Genomic DNA, 27,278 nt, shown 5'->3' with positions numbered 1-27,278 from the left:
TTTGTTACTGCCCAGTCGGGAAGCTGGGCTGTGCCAGATATATTCCACACACACACAGGCACGATAACGTTATCATAGGTCATCTTTGGGGACTTTGAATAGACTTTAATTTCCTGGAGACTTACCCCAGCCATAGCCATTATTTGTCCAACTCTAGCTCTAACCCTAATCTTAACCACTGACCCAAAAATCTGCTCTTTTCCAAGTGGGAACATGGATTTTTCTCTCACACACACACACACTATTCTGTCTCTGTGAGGACCCTGATTTGCATAATGAATTCTCCAGCCTTTTACCCAACCATCACAATTAAATACTGGACCCTAATCTCACCCCTGACCTGATTCTAACATGAACCTTACAACCTTGTCTTAACCCTTTAATAAGTCCTTCGAAGCTTTATGGACCAGCTGAAATGACCCATAAGTCAAACTGGAACCCACAAAGATAGAAGTGTACACGCATGCACACACAATTCTTTTTGCCCTCGCCTAAGGGTTTGGTTTGATTCATACCCTTTGTCAGACTTTGAGTGGATCTCAAAGAAAAATAATGGTGGGACTTCTCAGAGAGTGTGGCGCCTTCCATAATTGGCGTCTTTTCTCGCATGTACATCACATTCGCCCCTGTTCACAAGGAAGCACACATCAAATGATCTAAAAACTCATCTCCTGCAGTGTCAACTTGAAGTTCATACCACTGAGGTCCTGATGTGGCCTATACATTAAACATTTTGTGGGGAAAAAAGAAAACATATTGAAAGCCATGTTATACTTACAGCACTCGGCTATAATTCGGTAATTCCTTTTGTGACATTTAACACTGTCGTATTATAAAAATGCTCATCTGTAGCAAATTGTATTCTTGCAGGAGTCACACGTTTGCTTTAATGGGCCTTACAATCCGTCGAGCTTACAACACACTAGGTCGTTATACTCTGACAAGGGAAAAATGGGAGAAACCTCAGGAAGAAACTCCTCTGACTACTCATCCTGCACAGACTTGCAGTATAAACGGATAGGTTTTTTCAGTTTTTTTAACGTTTTACACTTATTTTACCAGCAAAATGTGTTTAAATCAAAGCCAACAACATGGTAAGTAACAAATCTAATTATTAATGCAACACGCACAACAATGCACTATTTTATTATGCGCTTTAAGTCAACAATGTACTTTGTCCAGGGTCTGTCAATCCTGGTCCTGGGAGCTAGTGTCCTGTATGTTTTAGACGTTTCCTCACTCCAACACACCTGATTCAAATGGTCAGCTCATCAGCAACCACTGCAGAAGCCTGATAACGAGCCATTTCTTTGAATCAGGTGTGACGTGTAAAACAAGCAGGGCAGTGTTCCCCCATGTCCAGAGTTACGTTAGATAACTGCTGAGTTTGTCGGAGACGGCGCTCATGATCCGGCTGCGCTCCTCCTTGTTTGCAGAAGAATTTCGCAACTTTTTAGATGCCGTGTTTGTTTCAGACGGCTGCTTGGACATTGTTGTAAAGGGAAGCTGTGCTGGTCCCACGCGTTCCCTGTTTCAGGACAAATCATGACCCATTCCGCACTTATTAAATGTCGCTTGTTTTAATGTTTTGATGTTTTGCTCTTACTTGTTTGTACTGCCCTGATCTCACTGCTGGTTTTTATTGTTACTGTGCATACTTTGAGATCATATTGCGATGTGAAATGTCTTAGAAACGTATTATCCGCTGTTCTATGTGCCGATGCATCGTAGGACAACACACTTAACCCCACGTTGCTACTGCCTGCTGTGCCGGCAGCGTTGGAATGGGTATGAAAGATGAGTGACAGAAAATGTGCTACACATAGATGCAATGTATGCAAGTGTGAGTGAATGGAAAACTGTAGTGTAAAGCAGCTTTGAGTGGTCATCAAGACTAGAAACTTAAATACAGGTTATTCCATTTTATTGCTCATTTCTGTGATTCCGTCCAAGTTTTCCCCATTGTTGAAATCATAGGTCCCTACAGTAATCATTGTACATGCTTTTATAGCAGGAATAAATAGTGCTAAATTGAGCTTGCCAATGTTAAGTGGGTCACAGTTTCTATGTAAACAACATGGACTGTAAGAAAACAACAGATCACTGATTATTATTCCAATCTGACTTGACACATGCACTTTAATCTGGAAAAACAATATTTTCCTGTGCAACTAAAGCGGATGTTGTGCTGTTCAGTGGACTGCGTAGTGCAGCATTAAAACTGAAAAATGTTCATTCAGTTAACTTCGAAAATTGGAGTTACAAACACTACACTTGACTGTATGTTTTGTGTTTTTATTTACAATCACTGTTGTATTTATGATCAGGCATGAATGAATTATCACCTTGTCAGCTGTTTTGCACCATCCTACATTATGAGACCTTGACAATTAGAGCTATTGATATACTAAAATAGTATCACACTGAATCGTAACATAGACATAAATACAGAAGAGGTTTGTAAAAAGACAATTTAACAACATATGAAAAAAAGTTATATTTAAACCTGTCGCAGCAAAAAAAGCCACATCCTTTAAATGACTGCTATATTTGGTAGATTTGTGTGAGTTAATACATTTTCTGAGGTCCCTCTTATCCCTCTGTACCTTCCTTGACTTGCAGGATATGAGCAGTCCATATCTCACATGGTGTAGTCAGTGGGCTAACACCGGCCACTTTGGTGATAACAAAAGATTTGTGATGGTGTCCAGGAATGTGCCCAAACTTGGAATCATAGCAACAGACTGCTTTTATGGATAGCCGGCCATTCAGTCAGCGGTTGTCTAAGGTGGGGGGAAGAGGGCAGGGAGCCTTTGAAACAGTCCTGCACTTGGCCCATTCCACAGTGCTCACCTCTCACTCTGCTTTCCACTCAAATGTCCAGGCTGGAGTTGTTTGGTAGCTGGTCTCATCTGTGCATTGATCCATCTGTTTTGGATTCTCTTTCATCTATAAATAATCAGTAGTCATCTGCAGAGTGCACTCCCTCCTGAAATCCCTGTTACCATCACAGAGAAGGCAATCGGCGTGTACTCTACGACGTGTAGCTCCTGTCCATGGTAATTGTTTTATGCTCTGTGTTTGACTCTCTGTCCGTTATCTGGGACAGATAATTGCATGTTTCGGGTGGGTATACTGTTATGGCCTTTTTCACTCAGCTCTGTTCAGTCTGAAATCCCCTCACACCTACCTCATGACACTGCATCAGAGAGTCAAAGCACAATAATGGCCAACTACACACAAGATAAAAAAAACAAGAGTCGACTCTCTTGTCTCGTATTTGTGTGCAAATATTGCCAAAGTCGCTCAGCTTGTCTGTCTCTCCCCTCCTCTGTCTTTTTTCTCTCTTTCTCTTTGTCCCTCATTATCAATGCTTGGTTGCGTGTCTTACCCAGTCTACTGTAAATGCTTTCACCAGCAATCTGGGAGAGATGAGTGTTGCAATTTCCATTCTGTTGCACATTTCTCTCTTCTGGTCTCCAGAGAGAGTCGGGGGGGATTGCCGGGGCTCCCCTGAGGTTGGACACCAAGCCCCAGGCAGTGCGAACAGATTAAGTTCAAGATGGAAATTCACATTTCTCATCTTATTTTTTTTTTTTTTCAACTAGATAAAATCCATACTGTTGTTTGTGCCATGGGGCAGGATGGGTGTGTGATTTATCTTGCAGCACATTGTAAATAACTGTAAATTGAATTGCCGTCGTTCGTTTTCTCTAGAAATGAGATCTTGTATAATGAGGAAATTCTCTTTACACTGGCACCACTTTACATTAAAGTGTGCAGATGATGCAGGAGTTACAGTGGTGACACAACATCATTAAATGTGAGGTGAGCCTTTCCAAAGCACCCGGTAAATGTGATATATCAGCCTGCTTTATTGCTTCACAGGGCCAATGCCTGATATTCCAGCTAAATCTAAGATTCCTCGCAAGTCAAAGCACTGTTTGAATATCGCATCATAAAACAGAATTTACCCTTCATTGCAGCATCACTTGACAGACCAATTCCATTATGTGGCTTTATTTTTATGGGCAGGTCCATTTCTAATAAAATGTGATATCTTAAATGAGAAAGGGGAAAAACAAGAAAATTAAGATAGAATCACTAGAATAGTTTGAACTTGCATGGTTGTTTCAATAAGTATGGTTTGATTGAGTTATTCAACTAGTTTACATGTTCAATTATTTTCCTACAAATACTGAAACACAGTAGGATAAGATATTTTCTTTATTTGTTGTTCACTCCATTCAATACAATAAGTGTTTTTGATGTTTTTCATTTTTATTATTTTTTGGGTTATCAATTTCTTATCACTTAACTTTTGCCCTTACCAATTTAACATTTCCACTGCCACTACCACAGTGTCTTTGCTCTGGACTATGCATTTCTCTGTGAGAATGCATACATACATGCATACATACATACATACATACATACATACATACATACATACATACAGATACATATTTCTGTCAAGGTATAAAGATTCGCTTGGCTAAGTGGCTGCCAATAAAAAGACTCTGTGGCGCTAAATCACCCTTGCAATCATCCTGCTGTTGTCGAAGATCTTGTGGACAGGTACGCATCAGTGTTGCATTTGCTTCCCCGCAGAGCTGAATTGGAAAAAAAAAAAACTAGTGAGACGAAACGACTGTAAATGCTAGAGCCACCATTAACAACCAAATCTCCGGATGAAATGTGGCGCCCAGTGTTGAAACACATTAGCCTTACAAGTGGTATTGTGATGATTTTTTTTTCCTTTCTGTGTTTCTTCACTGAAACACCGGAGACATGTGGACTGGAAGCATGAGATGTGAGAAAATGTGATCAGCCACTGGACATGGATTATTTATGATGCATCGGTTGCACATTAGCTTCTGCTTTTTGAGGTTTTAAGACATTCAATTTCAAAAACGCTGTTTTATGCCCAGCTCCTAAACTTTTATTGGCTCATTTGCTGTATTTTGCTTTTCTAAATGATTTTATTAAAAGGTCAGTTCAGTCCTGGTGACATCTGGTTCTTGCAGGTAATTACAGCATAGTAGACAGTATTCTCTTCAGTACAAAAGTCTCAGTGCACCACCAGCATTGTTGTTGTCTGTCAAGTTCTGTGATCTTTGGCGTTTTGATTGGAATGGTGCGACTGCAAGCTGTCAAAAAGTGTAACTCATGCGGTGTGGGTAATGCTCAAGCATGTCTTCAATAAACCTGGTGTAATGGACCTTTTTCACTGCAGATATTTGTCAACATGATATAGTAGGACCAACACGAGTTTCACCAATATAATGAGTCATGGTTCCACTCCAGGTTTAATAGAGCCAGGGTCATGCTATTGTTCTAGTGCAGCCGTTCCAAAGTTGTAAGAATCACAACTCTACTCAACACATGAGACTAGGATCAATAATTCATATATATTAATATCTATTATTTTCATGTGAACATGGGACACAAAACTTCAGCACAGATTAATAATCATCCCACTTCACTTTATTTCCAAGCTCTTATATCTTTCAACACATGCAAAGCTCTGCCTTGTGGTTGTACAGAGGTGGCAGGTTATAGGAGACGATAAATGGCACTCCGTGGTATCTTGCCCTCCAACAATAATCACTAATAGTGCCGCAATCACAAGCTATTATTTGGACGTTGATTTGTGTAAACAGCAGATACTTCAACTGATCCCACTGTACCACAATGCATTCACTACTGAAGACAAGAGGTTCTGGTCCGGTTTGCATAATGAGCCTTTCAAGCAATGCAAATCTTTTTAAGAGGCAGAGCAGACTTCAGTAAATAAAGATAACTGCAGAAGGAAGTTTGACCTTCATGCACTGTGGAAGACAATGTGAAAACAACTCAGTTTTCAGCAGCAATTCAGAGTCACAAAAGGCTTCAGTCCAGTGTTTTCAATTACATCTCATCCCAGTTTGCTGGACAGTAGGTGTGTGCCAATATCGGACTCAGGCCACTGTATCAGTGTGGTCTGAGATTGTTGGATGACCCTGTATTCAGACAGGGCTTCGTGCTTCACCGATCCCCTCTACAATCTACTCCACTGGAGCACCCTTGGAATTAGGGGTGGGTGGGAGCTACAGAAGCACAGACACATTTCATCTTCACTTACAGGTTTGTCTTTGTCATGCACTCAAAAAAGCTGGGAATGTTCAGCAAAAAAAGATCCATGAATCCTTGCAAAAGTATTAGGATTGTATAGGTTATTCTCTGGGGATTAACAGTTATTGATTTGACATGACCTTCTTTCAGATTATGAACACATCTGATGCCGATGATTGTTTCAATCTCTTGAAATGGATGTGCGCTCTGTTGCTAGTATGGCTTTGCTGGGTCACCTCGCTTTTGTAATAAATGAGATTAACGTTGTACCTGGAAGCCTCCCAATGGCCTTAAATGGCACTGGCTCAAATATAATGTCTGAAGTGTCTTACAGTCGTAGAGTCATAAAGATGATGTGCGTGAAGTCAAAAACAAAACGACTCAGACGACATTAAATCTACATGCTCTGTCCCCAGAGGCTCCAGAGCTGATTCTTTTGTGTTAACGCAGTGGGTGGGTAACATGGATCAAGCTTAAGATAAATCATATCAGTTTAAATTGTTTAAATGATCTAATTTCTAAATGCTGAGGGACGAGAGAGAAGGGTAAAACACTGATTCTACAAAATGCAATTTTATGACTCCTCCTGTCACATCTAGTTGCTTTGTCAATTTACCGCGATCACTGTTGCCTTGGGGCTTCTGCACAGAGATGGGATGTGTAGATGTATTGGCCCTGTTTGCCTCCACTGTTGGAACATGCACAGAGTCCACTGTGCATCTCTTAACGCTATACAGTTAGTTCAAAAGGTCAGGCAGTTGAAGACGGTTCAGTGCATTTCTATAACTTTCTATATATGTAGGCATGTGATTTTTATTTTATTTTTCCAACATTAACATTTTTTTTTTTTGCCAAAGCACCATGGCCAACTGTGGTCGCCTTGGGACATGTGGCTGACAGATTGTGATAATGCTGAGAATACTGTGTTTAGCAGCTGCCAGACTGCTCTTTGCCGACTCAGCTGCTTCTCCCAGCAAAGTGGGGTCTTTGTGGAGAGGCATTTTATTACAGTGGTACTGGTACTGAAGCTGTTGCCAGGTAAATTAGGAATTACAACCAACCATCAAGTGCCACTAATAGTATCAAGATGATAATGCATTGTGATCATCAAGATAAACCATGATGATGATGAGCTATTATTTGCTACATTGTAAATGATCATGACGGAAATTTTATCTGGAAGGAAAATAAACATAACCTCTGCTGTAATGACCGCCATAGAATTGGACCAGAGTCAGTATATGTGGTCTCAGTCAGTCAGTGTTAGGGCTCGGCTCAAAATATTGATGTGGATCCTCATTTGAATGATCTGAGGAGTCATAAAATCCTTATTTCCTGTATCCTCTGCAAATTTGTTTGCTACTACTATGCTGTGGAGCCAGAAACGCTTCCAAATGCCGCTTTTCACATGCTTTGGTGTCACGATCGTCTGCTGAATAAAGTTTCTTCATAGTCACTGCAAAACAACATCACTGTTGTCTCTTCTGATGAGCTGGAGGGCATACATCTACTGATGTGCCTTCTCGGCTGCATATTTCAAACTCAAACAGGTTGTTATGGTTTGAGTTATCATCTTGGACTGTATTGTATATTTGCACTGTGGTCATTAAATAAAAAATAAACAAATGGAACTACCTTTTGGGTCAATTTTCAATCTGTTTTAATGATCCACCGTGTTGGAGCGATCCAAATTATGTACAGTTTGCACTATTAGTTCTGTGAAAATATCTTTCATAACCAAGAATAAGTGGTAGGCAAAATGAAATGTCTCCAAGTGAATCGATAACTAATCAGAATTGAATCAAATCATACCCTCTGAATGGTAAGCTAATTGAGTCAGGAAATCAGTAATGATGAGTGTTATGCCTCAATTGTGTGTTCCAGTAAAATATCTTGAACTTTGTGATAAAATACGTCATACATTTTTTTTTTTTTTTGTCTGTTCTTTTCTATCATATCTATCATATCTGCACTTTTCATGTGCTGCTCTTTTTAGTATTCAGGAAAAACATGTGCTGGTCCTCATAGGCACAGCACATACACGTGATGGAGATAGTTACTGGAACATAGTTAAGTTTAAACCTGGTGTGATATCCACTCGTGCCAGGGTTTGCTCGAGTGCCAGACTTGATGTCGCAAAGGGCTTCTGCAGGACTCGGCAGCAGGCAATGAATATATTTCCATTTAATACCAACGGTGACATTGTAACCTCTGTGATGAATCTTCCTAGATTAAGGTTACTTGCTGTCTGTGTTGGAGAAGTGAAGAGGAAGACTTCAGTACAATGGAGAAATAACCTGCTTAGAAATGGTGGGTAAGAAACGTGTTCATCGTATCAGTGTTTTGTGGAGGTGTCTGTTGCCTTGACAATAACATTACATGCTCACCAGCCGATGTATATAACCCTACAGCTACCACCATATACGCCTTCCACAAATTCATGCGCACACACTTGCACGCACTCTATATACCCTGCGATGCAAAAGCTTATCCTCACAAGTGTTATCTCTACTGAAGCCTTTACAGAATCTAATCATGAGAGCTCTGTGTGGAAACCTGAGTGCAGTTTATTCTGCCGAGCTGTACTCTTAGATTCCTCTCCACAGCGCTGCTCCACAAACATGCCACACATGCCGTCATTAAATCCTCACTTCAGACTTATGACGCACGTCAAACTGAGAACACATTACACTGCTGCTCTAGTCAGATGTGTGCAGATAACACTGCACTGTCAAAATTATTGTAACAGATTCAGTACTTTTTTGGCTCTGACTGAGTTGCAAGTTGACTGCTGCCTCACAGTGCAAAGATTCTCCAGTGGGTGCGTACAGCAGCAGCAGGTGGGGTCTTGTTTCACAGGGGGACAGAGTCTGGCCATGCCTTTTAAATAAAAAAAGATAAAAGGAAAAAAGATTCACAAGCAGCCACATCTCTGAGACATTGTCTTTGCCTATATTCCTATATAAGGTCTGAACAAATAATCATTTCCATATTGAAACAATGCAATTTCATTTTTTTTGTTTCTTTGCAAAATAAATGAAAACATGTTGCAAACAAGTTCGTTCTTAGGATACAGAATAATAAATGTTTGGGCGGCATCACGTGGTAATGCTCGATGACATTTTAAGTCTTGCACAGTGAATATTCAACTTAATCCTAACTAGTATTTATACCAGAGAAGGCAATTTCTGGAGACATTGGGGTTGCTGCTTTCTGCCTGAGCTGAAGCCACTCTGGCATGCTGTATTGAATTGGTATGAATGAGAAGTTAAAATGACCAATTAAAGTTTCTAACCGAATGTGTGAATGTTTAGAAAGAACACGGATTGAAAGCAGGAAATGTATCTACAATCTAAATGCATCCATTTGGACTGTCATGGTATGAGCGAGAGTTTTGCAGAGAAAGACAAGAGCACAGCAGCACATGACACCATCTCTGGTTCCAGCAGAAAAAATAGTCACCGCACTGGTGGATAAACGGGTGCTTTTCCTTTAAGTGCACCGGGGCATGACGAGCTGACGTGCTGCGACAGTGTATTGTCACTGTGTGTCTACTGCTGCTCTCTGTACCACAACTTGACTGACTTTTGCTTTAACTACTGTGACAATCAATCCACTGGAAAAACACTTGTTTTGTTTAATTCATCACAGCCTTTTAGCGACACTCTGGAGAACTCTGTGTGTTACTCACATTAACATACAGTCCTTATCTCAGTCTATCGGTTAGTTTAGCAGCGATGGCTTCTCAGTCTTATGTATGAGAAGTCAAACTGTGAAAGTGAACAACATAAAGGCCTCCCAGCCACTGCTACACAATCACACTGAAGGAAAAGATATTAGAGAGGGATGACGGGATTAAAATAAAAAAAGGACACACAATCCATGTCCTAAATGAGCGGAATATATGCTGTCACTGTGTGTGTGTGTTTACCTGTGTGCAGTCTAATGTGCTGATCTGAATCAGCTGTGTGTGGCACCTGCAGGTTGTGGTTGCTATAGCGATGGTGCTAATACAGGGCAGGTCTATTAAAATCACAGAAAGCACAACTGCCGTACCTTAGGAACTATTCATTGTGAAGCAAGGACTGTAGTCCATGTTGTGTGCTAGAATGTCTTCACTGAGTGTCACAAGGCTTGGCTGAAGTCCCTGATGTAGGTTTTGTGAAGGGAATCAAAAATGGCTGAGAATTTGAAATTGGTTTTAAAATTGTGGACTTTTGTGTTTTGCCCAAGAGTAGAAGAGGTCAGATTATATTGCACTCCGTGGAGAAGCTGGATGCTTCTCTCATTCAGATTCTTTAAGTCACTGGGCTTTCGTAGGCACGGTATAGATACATTTGTTTACATTCTGGTGGAAAATCATATAAGAGTGAAATTGGGAAATGAAGAGCAAGTTGAAGAAGAATCTTTTTAGGCCATGATGTCATCCACTCGAAAAGGGAAACTTCCGCACAATACACACAATTGTAAAGCTGGGGAATAGGCTGACAATTTTAACAGTAACTCTGAAAAGTCTGAGAGTTTTGAACAAATTATAATGGTGGGGGGGGGGGGGGGGGGGACACTAAATATACTGGAAATTATGAAATATTCCATGTAGAAAAATATGTAATTTAAGTTTCTATCTTGTATAATGTGGGTGGTATGTTAATGAACAAATAATAAGAAAAAATGGCCACCACAGAACAATGTATACTCGGAGCCATATCCTTTTTGATATTTTCCCCAAATCATTCAGCCCTAATATATTCAAAAGGATGATACATACGTATGGTATCATATGGCAAACTGTGGAAATGTTAGTTGCACCAATGTGAACAACCGAGTTGCACTGTAAAGATGTTTGGTTACATATGTGCACTCTAGAGCCCTGGTATGGTGTCCATTGTGAATCTGATTGCAGTCTAGTAATCTTGAACATGTTATCAATGGCCAATGGTATCATCAGACATGTCATTTGGAAAGTTTGGTCTTTAATTTTCATTTTAAAGTCTGAAAATGCTACCTTTTGGAAATTTAGATATGTCAATTTTGTTCTGCAAATGAAGTATTCTTTACTTTTTAACCTGAAATTGCTCAAAAACTCAAAGCGTTCCTGTTCACTCTTACTCTCATCAGGCTTTCATTTAATCTGGTATTAAGTAAAGAAAACAAAGAGCAGAGAAGTCGACACTTTAAGTGACCCTGTGTATTCAGAGAACTCTTTGCCTTCAGATGAATTGGTTATAATATCAGAGGAGGAGAAAGTGTGATTATACTTTAGGTTTATTAAAAACATTATTATCATATTCTTGTTTTCATTTGGAGCCCTTTGCATCTGAAAGTAGCTCTATTGAACTTCATTGCTATCAAAGAGAGAAATCTTCATCCTCTCTGTCAGACAATAACTCTGACAAGAACTCGCCGCTGAAACATCTTCAATCACTGACGTCCATCTGTTCAATTGGCCTGCATTGTAACATGTTCTCTATCGACCTTGTAATCGTTATTCGCTTTGAGAGCACATTCTGTGTTTGCACCTGCCTGACCCAGTGTTACTGTCTCACCACAGGAAATCACTGAGCTCCACTGGGACATATTCACGTTTTTCAAATGCACAAGGTTTTCCATTTTCAAAGGATGCTAATTTGAAATTCAAATTCCTCAGATATCTTTTATGGCACCCAATTGGGTGCTAACTAACCACAGAAATGCTATTTAGTTAATATCATCAGACACCATATTTTCAGTGAGTAGTGAGAGATGTGCAAGGTAAATTCTTGCCTGTGAACTCCTCGTCTACACAAGAGCTTTCCTCCTTGTGTCCATTATTAGCATTAGCTAATGACCAGGACCACAAGAACCACATTTGGAACAAATGTGTCCACACGCTGCATGAACACAATCCGTACTTCCAATTGTTAAATTGTATTTTATGTTTCAGCAGCATGAGAAGAGCTTTTGATTCATTTGAGCTCCTTTCATCTCTCTTTCCCCCCTCCCTCCGCGTCTCTTGCTTCTGCCTGGATGTAATGTAAACCTTTTAATTAGCTGTAATCGTAAATATAGGCTAACAATCACTTGTGCGGCAGTCAGAGTAAGCTTCAGGCTTCTATAAATATGTCGGGTGTTTGACGGGCACGGACGGGAAAAAACTAGGATGTGTCACAGGTTTGCGTTTCAGTCATTATCCTCTTTGTGTATGCATGCATGTGCCTTTTTTCTATCCGAACCAAACCCCCTGACAGCAGGCACATCTGTACAGTCGTGCAAACGATGGCAACTGGTCGTGATGTCACCCGTAAGAAACTGAACTCTGAAGCCAGATGCAGTCTGAATGGGGCCAGTGCATTTGAAGTAGAAGAGTGATTGATGCTGTGAATCATTTGTAAATGGATGTCTACTTTTTTTTTTTTTTTTTAGTGGCAGTGCTTTAAAAGGTGTCATGTATCATGCTTATACAGATATCTCTATTAATCTTATTTTTTTATGTTCCTATGTAATGAATGGCTCATTTCAAAATCCAGCCATGATTGATGGAAAACAAATCAGATTAGGAGGTGCACCGTGCAGAGACAATATGTGTACAGCCAGTGATGTTGATAGGTTTTCAACATCATGGTGATTTGTATGGGTCTGTAGGAAATTCAGTGGATCCCCAATAAAATTTTTTCTTGAGAAATTGTATAGTTAAAGTAGTTAAAGTTTGCTGCTGATATGTAAAGGTTATAATTAACACAGCGTTACCTCTAGGATTATTTTTTTATTTTTTTTTAGCAAATGGGTGCAAGGACAAAAAACCTTTGGCTTTAAACCCCATATTTGGTTGACTTCATATAGTCTCATCTTAAACATTAGTTAGTTTACAGTGACATTTTAAAGATAATCAGGAATTAGAAACTGATAAAAATAAATTTGATTGGTTACATAAAGAAGAAAGGTGTCGTTGCTGTAGAGACGAGTGAGTATGGAGCAGTCCAGTAGTACCTGTGAGTCCACCTTGTGTCGTGTTCAACAGGTGCAATGTACGCATGTTGAGGAAACTGCACAATTTGTTCAGGAAAAATGTGGTTTTAGATTTTGCCTCAGGGACGCAGGACGTGTACCCAACAACATCCTTGTAAAACTTACATTATGTCTTTAGAAAATAGAAGGTGATAATACTTTAAAGAACCCCCTCATTTAAACTGTGTTGTTAAATATGGAAGAAAATGAAATATGATGTCCCGAGTACTTTGTCCCAGGAGAGCTTCACCTGTTTTGTATGATAATGTAGTGGATTGTACGGTTATAAGCTAACTGAGTGAATTTTTATTTCCTTTCTTCCTGGACTGATCAGTCAGTCAGCTTGGTCACTACTCGTTTGCACATTAATTTGCCTTTTGGCGTCATTGGTCTGGGGTCATGAATTCATCGTGATCTACAATATGCATGCTTTATTTTCTACCTAATGACTGTTTGAACCCTCTAATGATGTGAATATTGGCTGGACAGATTAATCCACTTTGGTCACACAGCGTTCATGTAACAGTGCTGCTGGCTGAGGGAGCCACTAACGAGGGATTTGGACTTAAATTATTTTGGAAGAACGCAGGTATTCTATACTAGATCACTGTCATTTTGCTCTTTGCCTGACTTACATTTCAGTTTAACCATGGAACAGTTTACTTGTGCAGCGCTGGTATTATCAGCTTATGCCTTTTTCATTAATATATGAACTGATAGAGGGTGAAATTAGCAAGAACACTAACATGAGCCAAAAAAGTATCGGTTTCCTTGACTGTTCATTTGATACTAAATGGCTCATTGCAGTTTACAGCCCTAAATTTGAACATGAACTATGCTGCTCTTACTGGGTACTTTAAGTTGAATCCTACAGGTGCAGGGACTCGGTTACTGCCTGGAAATAATAACTGGGATGGGACTTCATAGAGTTTAATTATGTGTTATTACTCTATAAGCAATAAGATATCAGTAAGTTGGTTTTTAAAGCTCACTAGGGTCCTGTAAACTGTAATGTGCCTTTTCAATTGCACGTCTAATGACACACTTTGTGTCGCGTTGAACGGTGATTTAGATGGGTCACATGTTGAGGTGTATGAGCAAATAAGTGATAGCTGTTTCCTAGTTGAGTATTTTTCATAGTTCATATGTAAGCGTGATGTGTTCGGTCAGCTCATGCATAAAGAATAACATAATGTGAAGGTAGGACATGAAACCAGGTCACTTGTTAAAATAAGACTTCCACAGTAACCACAACTCTCGTTTGCGGCATAAATGAATCACTGCAGTTTTGTTTTGTATCATGTATTAAAAAGTAGGGTCTGAAGGTAACATCAACCTTTCATAAGGTTTAAACCACATTTATAGATTCAGTTGACTTGAGTACGTTTTAATTTCACACATAACCCACACTGCAGTGAACGTGCAGTTTTCCACACACTCATCCCTCTGGTGCTTAAGAAAAGCACATGCGTGACAACAGTAAGTAACTCATTTATTTATGAATAATGGCTGAATTAAATTTAGCAATTTAGATGTTTGAGTTGCTTTGTATTGCGAGAGTGATCATGTTATATCGTCTTGTTTCCTAGCTTCTTTTCAATATTAAATTATTATTTTAATAAATGATTACATCTGTCTGCACGACCCGATTCACACGAGGCCCTAGATTATTTATGAAAACATTTAATTCCCTTGCAGATGAGCGTGACCTTTTTTAGAACCTTTTTTAACCTTTTTACTTAAACAAGTCATCAGGTCCAATCCTTGGTAACCTGGTATCTTTATGGACATCAACATAGACCTGTATGAGTGAGAACTGTCACATAAAAGGCGTGTTGCATTGCACAAAGTCTAAATGACTAATCATCCACTGATTGGCAATAGTTTCATCAAAAGTATCTCATATGTGACTGCCATTGCCTGACTAATCTGAGCTGAATAATCTTGTAGACTTTAATAATGAACTGAGGTTATTTTTAGGTTGCTTTTAAGATAGAGATTGAAACACTTCATTGTAAATCTTGAAGAACTCATTTGAATTTCTTAAATGAAGGACACCAGAGGAGCCAATAATGCAATCGTGGATGTAACAGCTCCTTGAAATGTCTCTGTATGGCAACCTCCGAATGTCATCTTATACTATGATAACAGAAGACGCAATCAGTGTCTCAATTAGCAGAAAGGATTCATCCTCTTGACCCCATTCCAGTAAGTTGTTTAAAGTCATCTTACAGTGTCTCTCTCAGGAATCAGCCATTATGAGCCCTGAGAGCTCAGACCTCTTTCCCAATTGCCATAATAAAAGTAATGCTTGTAAAAAATGTTTAAGCTGACATACCTCATTAGGGTAAACTTAGCAGTGATCATGTTCTCAAATGTCTTGTTTTGTCCACAAACCAAAATTTATATCATATAATATTCATGTTTTTCATATAATGTTCATACATTTTTAATTATAAAAAACACTTGAATAATCAATTATCAAAATAGTTTTTAATTATAATAATTGTTGCATTATTAAAGTGCTTTCACATTAAGATTTAAAACATTTATTTAATTTTAAAGCAGCACTAAGTGATTAGCTGTAAACCCTACATTGGCTTTATTTTTTGTAGCAGGTTTTGTTGAAACAAAAGATTTACGACCAGAGAAGAGAAATAATTCAACTTTTTTTTCTATCTCTGTCAATGTAGAACAGCTTTTTGCAGAAGAACCTGAGTAAGTGGGGGTCACTGGCATGATTTTTATGGAAGAAGCAAATTATAAATCCTGACCTACAGTAGCTTAAGTTCTCCTTTCTTTGCGTCTTCTTTTTTTGGCTGAAAACAACAATACCATGGTGTGCGCTGTGCCTGATACGTAGCGCCACGTTGTAACAGTGTGCCGACATCAAACGTGACACAACAGACAACAATGGGAGTGACGCTTTTCTGTCGCCCAATCAGCTGACTCTCCTTGAGTCTAGCTCCACCTGTATCTTGCCGTTCCAATTACTCTGGTACCCCAATGGAAAGTAACCATAAAATCTGCTCCACTTGGTGGAAAAACGCCAATATACTGTGTGTGTGTGTATACACAGGCGTGTCTGAGGACGAGTCCTCTAAATGAGGTAGAAGATCCATCATTCTGTATCAGTTCAGTTTGTCTTGTTAGAGAGAAAGTGCTATGGTTTTCAATATGTCACCATTACTAGAGCATCCAGTCTCCCATGGGACCTCAGTCTTTGGGTCTCTGATTATAGTTTGGCATAAATACAGCACTCTGTGGTTCATAAGAATGAAATGTTTTTGGCTCACATGGAATTTAATCTTTTTATTGAAGTAAAGGTGCTTACAAAAAATCTCTCTCTCTCTCTTTCTCTTCCACTATCTTGGTTTTGCACTCATGCCAGTGTCTCTAATAGTCATTATAAATTCCAGGCACTACCCATTCCCTAAAATCTGCAATCTGATAGATGTGGTGTGGAAACAGCTGAGAGACAAATTGATCATGTTTTGGCTTAGACCTTGATTGGGCACACGTTTACAAGTGGATCATACAAATGAGTTACCAAGATGTGTGTACAAAGCCTTTTTTTAAATAAAAAAAAAACTTGTATTTATAGAAGACTTTGTAGTGCAGGATCTGCTGAAATGTATAGTATTCACTGACTTTATTATTGTAAGGGTGAAAGGAAGCAACATAACATCAGATGGATTATGGTAAATGTTTATCTGCAGGAAGGCAATAAATTGATGACATTAAACAAAAGATGAGAAACGTGGCAGTTGGGTGCAGTTTATAATAAAAACCAAGCAAAACTAAAAAGGAACTCAAAAAAACAGTCTATATTTCACCTGCCTAAACAAAATAAAAATGGAAAACAAAATAACTTTTTTACCAAAATACAAAAAAACAGCACCCTTGCTCCTACTGTAACTAAACATAACAAACATGACATGAGTCTTGTGTGCTGCATGGTCAGAGTCGGAATTTAAATCCAGTGCATACTTTCATTTGATACACAAATGAATGTGGCTTTCCTGGTATTGGCTGAAATGCATCACATTTCACCAAAGCTACGCATTGTTGTGATACTCGGTCAAAGTAGTTTTGTATTCCAGTGATCATCACAGTCATTAAAATGTGTTTATATCACAATCAATTTCTCCATGGCTCAGTAAAAAGACTGCCACTCAGTCATAGTTATTACTCAGCCAATATTACATGCCTCTGAAGTTTGAACAGCCCTCTCATTTGAAAACTGTTCTATGCAAGCTGTGGCGCATAATTCATTTCTACTTGTTACTCGTTGAATGCTTAATAGTACAGTGAGTTTTGTAGCCTGTGTGAGTTTAATGACCAGTCCATTTAAATCCCCATGTGATTTGAGATGCTACATAAAATAGAAAAGCTCTTGATAGATTTACATACGTAAACCAATTGATAAATCTAAAGGAGACATGTATTTTGATAAATGTGGATTACTTTAAGTGGAATGCAACTCCGATTCAATTTAGGACTTTCTCAGGTTTGAATTATGAGAGACGATTTCTGTCCGTATGAGTTTGGATGCTCGTACAGGCAGAAGTTAAGAAGACGATGAATGTAAGTCACTCTCAAAAATAGAATGTGATTAAGATGACCATTAGGGTGATGAGCACTTAAGTGAGATGATGGTGTACTTTATAGACTTAAAAAGCAATTGAGGTCAGCGTCGTGGGTTCTACATTTCCCTCAGCTGTGCAGCTGCAGAACACTTGTAGCTGTTCTTTATTATGGATTATCTTGACACATCATGTGGTTTGTACAAAGTGCTACCAGGATAACAGCCCCCCCGACCCCCTCCCGCTCTTTTGATGTTCCATTCCTGTCTTGGCACGTTTCAGTGAAAAGAAAAGTATCCTCCCTTAGAATTGTCAACGCTAAGTGAATTGCATTGTATTATTCAAATTGCAGTTAAGTGCATAATACACGCTAATTACACGGTAGTGCACTCAATGTGTTTTGAATCCATGAATTCCTTTTTTTTTTCTTTTTTTTCTCAGGCTGACTAACACAGAATGAATCACACAAAATGAATAATGGAAGGAGGCTAATGTACAGATGTAAAACAGTTTTCAGTACTCTTGCTTCTTGCTGGGGGTTGAGGGTAGATACAGTAAATATTTGAGCATATGTGCACGCCTATACACCTCCATCCCTGCCTGTTCGTAAGTCTGTGTGCGTTGTGTGTACACAAGGGAAGCTCTCTGTTTGTGTGTGAGGACCTCGTCAAGTAGTATTTTCAGATTAATGCTAAGTACTTACTTAAATACATAATCCTGATGGACATTGTTTGTCTATTGGGCCTTGAAGCAGGAACTTGATTTTAAATCATGTGCCTTTCAGTACACTATAGTCCTAATTGCCTAAAAATGCTCACTCATTTGGTATGCTAAGCAGTTTAGAATAAATGGGTTATATTTGAGTTTGCATGTGTTGTGGAGGAAGCATCTCTATGATGCTGGAATGGCTACAGTGAGTACAATGTTTGCTGTCACACTGCACACAATGACCTTACATACCTGCAAGTGATGTTCGTCTGATGCTCATGAGTCAGTTAGTAATTAATGCGCATTTGGACCGAAAATAGCCTGGAGGTAGAAAAGCACAAAGCACTGTGTGGTGGGGGGAGGGTAGTTTCTGTGTAATACAGACCACTATTAAATGAATGTGCTTTCAGGCTTAGCTTGAACATTAAAAACTGAAAAATCTACTTTAAAAGGTTGTTAGAGCAACAATTGTTTTATTTTGTATTAAAACTTTCAAATGGTAATCGGCAAGATTGGGAAAAAATGATAGTACATTCAGTGTAACCACAGAAAAGGAGGTCATGTTTTAACCAGTATTTGTCTCTGGGATGTAAATTATGGCAAGGAAGAAATTACTTAAATGTGGGAAACTGTACTCCAATACTTTTCAGCATTTAGGTGATGAAAAAGTCCGTCATCAGTCAATACTGATAATCACTGCATCAAATGAATGAATTAAAATACTTTATGGGCAGAAAATGACAAACACTTGACACATTTGAAGCAAACATTCATAGCAACTATGTGTTCTGTCTCTAAGAATGTTTGCACAGCGCATAAATATAACATGGATGTATAATGGACATTTGTGATGTGATATTGCAGAAAATTATACCACAACATACATTGCTGTTGATTGTTGTGTGACATGGAACAGAAAACTACATTTGCCCAAACACCACTTAACCTATTTTACTCTTTACCAACAATCATGTCAAAGAGCATTTGGAGAATCTGTGGATGAAAGTACACTCGGTTGCACAAAATAACCTCAGATGTTGCAAGGGGCTTTTGCCTGGGACACACCATATGGTCAAGAATCATGAAGATGGCGATATCAGCTGCTGCTGACATGACATGACAACCCTTTACATGGTCAATGGTTTGGATGGCATGCAATGATGTGAAGTGTCATCAGGCACATGTCTTGTCATGATTCGTGATGCAAGGTTTTGGCTCAGTGAATAGTTAATAATAGTTAATTAATTTATATAAATTTTATTTTCATGTTCAGACAAGAATACAAGACACAAAATAAACATCATCCCCCATTCCCTCCCCAAACACACACAAAAAACAAGACAAGATAATGACTAATAAATCAATCAATAAATAAACAATTAAATTTAATTCCCCCTCCATCTGTCTTCTACCGCTTCAATCCTCCATATTAGGGTCGCACAATCTCAGTTGACATAGGGCGAAAGGCAGGGTACAGATCGCCAGTCCATAGTTTTTTAACAGTCTAGGACTTACGGTAATGAGAAATATGCATGCACCTGATATAGCCTGATATAAAAAAAAAAGACACTTTGAGGTCATTGAAAAGAACAATTTATGCAATCTGGTGATTGTACACCTATAAAAACATAGTATCATTGCTTTATATTAATTTCTGCCAAATGAAATTAATTGAATATCAATTTTAAAACACTGGGCCTTTAAATTTAAGCTATTGACATAATTTCATCATCTAAGAATTATCTGGATACTCTAATGTAGAATATCTGAAACTGCAATAAAAGTATACTGCAGAAAAAGGCAAGAAAATCCTACAAAAGACTTCCTACAAAAAACTAATATCACTCTACTCCACCATGTTGTTTTGCCAAATAATTATTGATGTTTCAAAAAAGTTAAATGTCAGATCTGTCTGGTCCCCCCCCTCCCAGCCAGAGTGGGAGTCGAGCTGTGGCATCTTCATGCTCACATGAGGGCACAGAGGTTCAGTGAGACAAAATGGGTGTGCACAAGATTTAGAAAGGACACGGACTGCGACAGCACAAATACCAGTGTTAACTCCGTTTGCTGTACTGTTAACCAGCTTCCTACACTGTGTGATGAAGCCGTGACAGAGTGACGTCAGGTAGAACCACCCTATGGCACATGTTTTCCAGCTTTATCAGCCTCTCCAGTCTGTTCATACTCAAACCACAACACAATTACTCCTCCAACTGCACATTTAGGAAAATTGACCTTTTTTCAGAGTGTTCAAATAAAAGTGCAGGTGCTTAAAATGGCTGTGTTTAATTTAAGTGTCTCAGTAACTCATGGTCGCGTGACGGCGAGCCAGGCATGCACAATACCTAGACTGGGGCATGTTTTCGATCGTCTGGTTTAAATGTTGGCTGTGCATCAACCCTAATCAGCCACTGTCATCTTGCAACAGCATATGTGTGTTTGGGTTATGTCCTCAGCTACTCTGCATTACTCACATGGCTGCTTCGATTTAATCTGCATATAGAAATAATTCAACTCCCTTTGCTATAAACTACTCGCTACTGCCCAGAATGACATGGCTCAAAAAGTTATACATCTCCGCTTAAAGCCCAGAAAGACACCTCTTTCCCTGCACTCTAATATTGCCAAGTAAATTAGTCATTTGGAGTAATGGCTTCCTAGAACTCCTCCTGCATCAGCATGAGTGTAAAGGAGGACGAGTGCCAAGCCACCAGGATGTTCCAGTTCTGTTTTCACACCTCGACAGGATTCAACACCTACTTGACGAGAGTGCAACCACATGCAAACATGGTCTCCAACTGTGGATACAGAAACAAAGAGATCATTACACACATTCACACACACTCAACTCTTCATTATCACGGATGTTCTACTCATCAATTATTAAGCATACTCCAGGCACTGCTAATGATATTTTTGGAGAAGAAGCATTATCTATTGTAAGAAGGTAGGTGTCTACTTTGGAAATCAGTGAAATAATTTATTGTGTGCCACAGGCAGTCTAAATGCTGTCTGTTTCTAAATCAACTGCAGTGTCTCAGGAGCATTAGGTGATTTAGTCTGACCCCTAGTTTTGTATCCATTCAGGTCGCTGATACGTACCTAGTTGATGACCAAGATGGACGTTATTGTAGCACTTCTGTGCAGACACTGCACCGCGTGTTGCACGTTGATTTCATCAGCACGTTTGTCTTTTTTTTTTTATTCCAAAGGGAGACTGAGCTATTCTTCAATACAAGTTATGCAAATGACCTATAATGCAGCCTTGCAATTACTGCTGCACAACTATAATGATGGCACTTTGACTGTTAATCATTATGCATCAATATCGTAGTTTTGTGACAGGGCTTGAAGTTCACCTCTCAGCTTCAAAACAATCGCTTTCAATTTGGGACAATCCAAGCATCACCAAAGTGAGACATTGTGCCGGGTGAAGTAGGGATACTGTATTTCAAGAGAGACAGTGAAAGGCTTTGGTGTTGAAATCAGCAGTGTTGCTCGTCAGCTCCTCCGTAATGGAAAATGTATTTAAAATGGGGTCTACTGGATCTCATTTTACGAATCATTAATAATAAATTGCTGCCATCAATCCTAATGATGACGGGTCCCTATTATCAGGCCAGCATTTGGGAAACTTCTGTTGGCTTGGATGAATTAATTCCCCCTCTTCCCCTTACATCTGTTTGTTTTCTCGATAAACAGTATTGTATAAAATAAAGGACTTTGGGGTCTGTGTCCCCGCTGGCTGCAGTGGTGACCCATTCAACCTCTGCTTGCTGTCGGCATTGACGGCTGATACAGATGAGGTGGAGAGCAGAGAATGGTAAGCTCAAGGCAGTGTCCACACACTGTGTAGTATACTGTACTACCCCCACCCCCATGTAGGGACGGGGGTTACAACCACAATAGCTGAGTTAAAGATCCATGACTGTACACGCTCCAGCCATATACCACACTAATAGAAGAGATTATTTGGAGCACTGAGGGCATTACGGTCAGATGATCATGCGTATGTCCTTGAACAACATCCATCAGTCATATTTTTTTCCTTCGCTTTATGCCATATTTATGGGCATGCGTGATATGCGGTCAGGACAAGGATTTACTTCCACATGCATAGACATGCAGGTAGGTCAGTGCACATATAGGCACAAGTCATCACAGAGCAGAGGGCAATTTATGAAGTGTAAACCATTTTAGAAGCAGCATTATCTTAATTTTTCATGATAAACAGGGGCCGGGTTCCCAAAGCTGAAAAAGATATTTGCCCAGCAGGATAGTTCATCGGAGGAATGCTTATGGGCTTTTGTGGGAGTAATGATATATTACCAAGCTCTAACTCTGAAAAGAAACCAAGTGAAAGAGTGTTGACTTAATTACATTAATGCTGTGATTAAATAGCAACTCCGTTCACAGCCAAAACATTCTGGGTGTGCTGAAAGCTTGTTCAACATTAGGATTAGACGGAGGAATACCAATGATGTTAAGTGGAATCATGATATCTATTTGTTTAATCAACGGCAGATGTGTAAATTTAATTTCTTATTACTCATGATGAATGCCAAACGTCCTTGTGGAATTTGTTTGAGTTGAACAAATAGAACTATACTGGTTGACTTAGACTTGTGCTAAAAGGAGTTTGCATTAGAGGAGGAAGAAAAACAGACTCATGTCTGCCATTCATCACCTGAATCAACGCGGCAGTTCCCCTAAAAGTGTCTGTGGCCATGGAACGTGGTGCAAGTGACTTTGCTCTGATGTTGAAATTTCCAGCAGCAGCAGCACTCAACGGGAGGCGAGTTGTGCTATTATTGGCAGCTACTTCTAAAATGCCCTGACCATGATCCCCCCACCCCGTCTGAGGCAACAACTGTTACTGTTATTGTTGAAAATACAACATAAAGATGGCACTGCCCCCATAATGCACTCAGTCATAAGCGTTTGATTAAACATTTATTTGTGCTGCAGTACTGCTGCTTATACTCTTGCTGCTTCTGTAGTAGTCCTGCTTCAGTACTTAAAAAAGTAAAAGTCCTGCACTGTATTATTGGTGTCTAAATTGATGACTCATCCACAGAGCAGCAAAAACACTTGTAAAAATGTATGATCCTATTATCAAAATTAATTTGCAATACCAACTGGAATGAATCATAACAAATCTTTGAGTTCCAGTCACATTGCATTGCACTTCTGAACCCTTCACTTTTTACACTGTTTTATATTGTAGCTGTACTTTTTAAATGAAGAAACACAAGACATTTTTTTGCTGACCAATCCAATGCAAAGAAAGTAAAAATTAAAAAGATAAGTTTATAGATCTTCTGTAAATTTGAAAACACTAATTTATCTTATTCAGAAAGTCTTCTGACCCTGAACACATCTACTAGCATAGAGGTTCTTTTTGCAGCAATTAAAGCTTTGTCATCTTATAAATCTCTACAAGCTTTGATTAGACAGACAGATGGCCTGTGCACAGACTGTAGAGTCACTGACTAAAACCCTTCTTCCCCAGTTAATCAGTTTAGTGCAACTCTGGTAGGATTCCTCAAAGCTTTGGGGAATATTTATACCTTTGACCTGATCCGTCCCTCACCACAATTTTATAGCAGAGGTCTACAAAGAGATCCTTGGGCTTCATGGCTAATCTTGACATGCAGTGTGATTTGTTTTGCGATGCCTCTGAAAGGCTCTGAACTGTTTCAATATGTTTTACTACTTACAGTATATATTTAAAATGTACATTATGCAGTAGAATTTCATACATGTCATCATGGATCATTGAAAGTACGCTTAAAGGGAACAAAACGCACTACTTACTAGCACTGTTGCTGTTGCCTCTGTCTCGGCTACGTGGTACTGAACTGATTTGACAGTTGTTTGAATGTAACAGTGATTTGCTTATGTTTAAACGTTGCACAGTACAGTTTTAAGTCTACAATTTAGTGCAGAGTAAATGGACCACATGTGCTTTAGGTCAGTGATTACCAATATAGAAGCCACAGTGTGCCAACCTCCAACACAACACATGCACACGGTCTGTTTGATAAAAAGTGAAAGGGAACAATTTCTTCCAAAGCACACTCTTCACCTTCTGTGTGAACAACTACTGCTGATGGAGCTCAAATAGTCAGATAAGGGAAGTTTACCTCATATTTCATTTCAGTCTGCACACTCATCTTTAAAGTCTGATAAGTCTCACCATTATTCATCTTATCTTGATAAATATCACTACCTGCTGCAGCTTCTTCCTCCTTATTCGGGGAAGCTTTTCTCTGTTGTTGTCGTTGTTTCCTTTCTTTGAAGAACAGTATTTGTCCTGCCCGATATAACTGGACACACATTTGCAAGTATGGACGTCTAAGTTCATCTCGAACCAGCCCTGGTATTTCTCAGCTAAATAGTGAACCCTCTCTTCAGCTTCTCGTGACAATATGACAACAGTGGCAGAGGAAAAATATGCCTCATTTAGTAAACTGTTCACACTGAAATGCAAAGTAAGTATCCTCAGAATTTGGAGGGTTGTTGCTGCTCAGGCAAGTACCTCCACTTAAGTGGTGGTGGAATAGTCAGCCCAGATACACCGTATGTCAGGCATCAAACTCTGGAGCACACAACATGTCTTACATTATTCATGGTAAGACAGTTTGCATCTGTATAAACCTGCAGGCCTCCAGCAACTTGGTCAAACTACTGTGGAAAGTTTTCAGTCCCTCACATATGATTATTATGGGAAGCAAGCGTTAGTCCACTGTGGTGCCGCAATGTGGGAATATTGAACTGTTACTGCAGTGTCCTCTATGTTTCCCAGTTATTAAAGTGTTTATGTTCCTGAGAGCTTATCTGTTAACGGGATTGCTTTATTGTCAATCAGCATAATACCCTAAGGAGAGGCTAGGTCACTGTCTTGGCATGATGTGATTGGTTATACATAAAATAGTGTAATTATGCCTCCATGCCGGTACACGTAAGTGGCCAGATGCATTACAGTGATGTTAGGTACTCGTTCTGTGTCCCTGACGCATTAAAACCTGAAAGGTGGCATTAAACTCACTACTTCCAGGGATGCACCTCATTTTCTTTCTCTCCCCCCCCCCCCTACGTACATTTCACCGTGGTTAAATCAGATCAGTGTATATGACTCAGTGGCATAGAAATTGTACCATAAGTCACCAGACTTGGGCTTTTATGGTCAAGATTTTTCAGTACTGCGCCCACTGCTGAAGAAACAAACCTAAAGGAAACACTGTACATGAATAAATCAGGTTATTTTAACCATTTTACACTATACCAGCATTAAAGAAGAAGTTCTCATGATATAGACATTGTATTGGGAACCCATTGAATTTTCCAGGGACCTACACACATCACCACATGTGGGTCTCACTACATGGAAAACCTATCGACATCACTGATACTGTGTTTGTTTTTTTCTTTATTTTGTCTCAAAGAGATGCCACTCACAGTAACAGAGTATGCGGTCTCCCTCTTTCACTCATTGTGAACAGAAGAAAGGAGAAGAAAAGCACTCACTCCATACTGGATACAAAATAATCGTCTCAAAGCAGCAGTAGTTGCCGTCATCCGCTCCAGGTGGATTACAGATTGGTTATTTGGACGTAATGATTCAAGTGCGGCATCTGTTCTGCCAACTGTGTCTTGACATGTTTCATAGACCACTGCTCTGAGGGTCAAAGTGCTGTGGGTCGTGCGTACAATAGGTTGTCGTCATTTGAATAAGGACATGCATTTTCAAGGTAACATCCCCTGAAGGAATTTCTGATCATTTACTTTCAACCATGTGTGAAAGTGTGCTGCACGCCTGTGTGTGTGTTTCTTTGTTTGGATCTTGAATAGGTCTTAAATTTGAATTTTAATGAGTGTAATTGTTCCAAACACAAATGTAAGCATTCACTGGCCCAGTGATAAACACATTTAACAGGGAACCACTCCAGAGACTATTGTGTTGCCTGGGTGATCTTTAATATTTTCCAGCCAATAATCAGACAGGTAATGAGTGTCATGGTACAAGCAAAATTAGACAGACACTTCATTTTCATATTTATTAGTTTTTAATGCCACTTTTAGCTCCAATCAGTCTCGGCCCCAGACAACCTGAGGCCCTAGTGTTTTTGAATTGTCTCTCGGAAAAACCTAATAACCTTTAATCATTCATAAATTAATGTTTTCTGCCACGTAATAAGTTCTAAAGTGTCAGTGCTGTGGCAGTGTCCACTAATCCATTAAAGGATGTGCTGCTTATGAAGCATACTAAATAATCATCGTGTAAAAAGCTAACCTGGGTGATCCCAGCTGAGTCTGCCAACGATTTGATTTTGCTCTGCAGACACATCTGGCAAGGACACCATTTTGGCCAACTTCAGAGTCTCCTACAAGAGGGAACCAATCACAAACAGGTTTGTTTCCCCCGCTGCACTGGAGGCAAGCTGAACATGATGACGACAGAGAAGTGGCGTCGAGCAGCTTTTGTAAACATTCAACATGGTGGCCGCCGAAGAGCAGCTGTCTTTTGATTAGGCTCTTGGTTCCAATCTCAGCAACTTGCTCCCCGGGCAAAAGTCGCTCGGCGCTGTTACTAGAAAACTTCAACAAGCACGTTTGCTGACACATTTCCTGTATGTATTCCTGTATTTCCTGTATCATTGATACAGATCCATCAAAACATGCATCACAGATTCCTGAACAGTTTTATCACATTGAACAGTTAATTTAAAAACCTCCCACTCAGTACGGCACCTTTTATGTTTTTGTTGTCTTTTTTACTGCAGTGTTATTGTGCAATAATATCGCACAATAACACTGCACTATATATTATATTGTTATTTTAAAGTGAAATGATATTTCAGCTTTATTACCTCCTTCAAATGC

The sequence above is a fragment of the Solea solea genome, chromosome 14, assembly GCF_958295425.1.
Source record: "Solea solea chromosome 14, fSolSol10.1, whole genome shotgun sequence".
NCBI classification, from domain to species: domain Eukaryota; kingdom Metazoa; phylum Chordata; class Actinopteri; order Pleuronectiformes; family Soleidae; genus Solea; species Solea solea.
The sequence above is the reverse complement of the archived record's forward strand: the minus strand, read 5'-3'. Positions refer to the sequence as shown.